The sequence below is a fragment of the Mytilus edulis genome, chromosome 4 (assembly GCF_963676685.1).
Source record: "Mytilus edulis chromosome 4, xbMytEdul2.2, whole genome shotgun sequence".
NCBI classification, from domain to species: Eukaryota; Metazoa; Mollusca; class Bivalvia; order Mytilida; family Mytilidae; genus Mytilus; species Mytilus edulis.
Genome location: NC_092347.1, coordinates 16576716 through 16579625, shown reverse-complemented (window position 1 = coordinate 16579625; position 2910 = coordinate 16576716).

Below are 2910 nucleotides of genomic sequence, written 5' to 3'. Positions count from 1 at the left end.
CATGCCTGTAATAATTTCAGTTGAGGCTCCCTTTTATATATATGACATTTATTGTGTCTGAAATTAGTTACAACAACTGCCATCTTGTGGACAAGTCATTCCCTTTTTAAAAATATTTTATAGCAATTAGAAATTTATCTGAAAATACCATGAACTTTATTTTTAATAAAAAATATTAAAAAAAAGTTTAATTTTTACATCTGTGTTTTCCAAGTTGATTAAATGAATGAACTGAGGAAAAAATAAAAGAGGAATGACTTTTCTCCACATACTGTTGCTTTGTTTTTCTAATATATTTATATATAAATATAAATAAGAATATATGATATGGTTGCCAACGAAACAACTTTTGAGCAGAGAGCAAATGACTTAGAAAATAACAAAAATAGGTCATTGTAACCTTCAACAATGAGCAAAACCCATACCCCATTTGGTGGTGTCACTTTAAATGTTCTAGAGTTATGCCCCTTTATAAATGGAAAAATTGCAAAAGATTTAGTTTCCGTTCTCTAACTTGAGTGTGCCTCAACCAAATGTTATGAAACTTGTACACAATGCTTATTACCATAAACTACAGATCAAGTTTGAATTCTGGTGGGGTAACTTTTAACCGTTCACGAGTTATGCCCCTTTATAAATGGAAAAAGTTTCCGTTCTGTATCTTAAGTTTGTCCCATCCAAACATTATGAGACCTATACTGTACACAATACTTATTACCACAAAACATCTATCCATGGGGACACATTCTCCATTTATTTACCCTAATTCCTTAACAGTTTGTGTGATAACCCCCAAATTTAATCCAAATATTTCTTTTGAGGCATGGAACCTTGTGGTACATTTTCATACAAATCTGAAAGCACTTGGTTATAATCCAATTTTCTGTGAGGCTAATCTTGTTAAGTTTTAATCAAGAGTTGTACAATCGTAACCTCAAATATTTTATGAAACGTGGTTTGATAGGCCCTGACACAACATAATGTGAAACAAATCTGTGAATAGGATTATGAAGATGATTTGATAAAATGTGAAGTTTTTAATTTTGCTTTTCACATTGATGTTTTCTATTATTTCCAATATTCACTGGTGTCAAAGGGAGATAATTTTGCAGCAAAAATCAACATTACCAAAATTATCTCCCTTTCATATGTAAACTTCAGCTTCAGAAGAACAGTCATTATGATAAAAGTTATCATTTCCAAGTCAAAAGCATGATTCTTTATAACATGGGTGTTCAGTTGTTCTCCTAAATATTAAAAGTTTAAAGAGATCAGTGTTTTCCTTTTTTCACTAAGGGAAGGTGGGTGTTTTAAAAAAATCACTTGCAACCGGGTGGGTTTTTTTTAAATGTCCACCCGTTTTTTTTTAAATTAACTGTGGGTGCACGTGGGGGTCACAAAAATAAAGATTAGTATAATATTCACATTTAATGGAGTTGAACAAACATAAATAGACGTAGTCATATTAATTGTCAAATATTCTTTGATCTGATTTTTTTCAACAATTTATCTCTTTTCTCTCTTCTTTCATTTACAATTTTATGTCCTGTTTCTTGCTTTTGTGCCGTATTTTAGGCCCATAGAACAGTAGTATCCTTCCTCTGTGACTATAAGCCATTTGAAGTCTTGTTCATATTTGTCTTCACTTGCGTGTCTTTTCCGTTGTTTGGTTGATTTTTGTTCAATTTCCACAACTTCAACATTACGATCAATTTTATTTAACTTATTTGGTCTAGTATTTTCTTTATCATCATCGTCATCTGCCTTTCTTGTACCCCGATTGATAAATGAAAACATTGAAATTTGACGATTGGACGCCATCTTTGTCAATGAAAACAAATCAGCGAGGCGCGATTAGTATTCAGATTTTAACGGTACGGAACCGAAAAAAATCCGAAATTTGAAAAAAAAAGCCGACCACCTCCTAAAATCGAAAGGTGGTCGGCTTTCAAAAGAAGGTGGTCGGCACGGTGTCTTCAACCTATGCCAACATTTGATAAAAATATATTCAACCTATGCCTACAAACAAAACACAATAGGTGTTGTTATAGCAATTATTAATTATTAAAAGGTAAAACACAGTCAGTAATATTTAAGCATTAAAATTTTACTCTTTGAAAATTCAGAAACTAAAATAATGTTTTTTCAAAATTGTGTTGTAGTATAAAATGAATAATTAAAAAATTTCTAAAAGGACAAAAACGGTTCAATTGAACCCTTGATACTAGCAAAATTTTGTTGTAAAAATATAAAATTCATAATAAAAAAATAGACTAAATTTCTGAAATTAAACACTTTTAAAATATAACAATACTTAAAAAACAAGAGTTAAAAAGCTATTGCATTGGTGCAAATTTTTATGATAGTTTTTGTTCATTATTTTGTTGTATTCAATATGTGACATTCTTCAACAAGCAACAAAATATACAAATATACCATTTCAACAGATTATTTTTAATAATCAAATTAATTTTGCAATATAAAATTTAAAATAAATATTAAATAGAATGATTTTTTGGTTTATTTAAAGGCAGCAACTTTCCAGTTGGACAGTACACCCTTAATTTACCTTTTTTTTTAGTTTAAACATTAAACATTAAAGTACTCTGTGTTTGTTTTGTTTATTATATTGTGTTGTGTGATTTATGGTTACATTTTGTGTTTCTTATTTTGAACTTCATCATCCAAGACATGTCTTACTCCTAATGAGACCAAATGATAACATGACACCAGTTGATTGTGGAGATGCAGCATCATATTAATATATTATATAGTATGACTTGTGAGACAATCATTGACTTTTGAGACAATCATATTAGTAAATTTTGTCTACTTCTATATATGTGTTGGAATTACATTTGTAATAGTTACCATTTATAATAGATATTTTACACGAGTCAGGGTTTATAA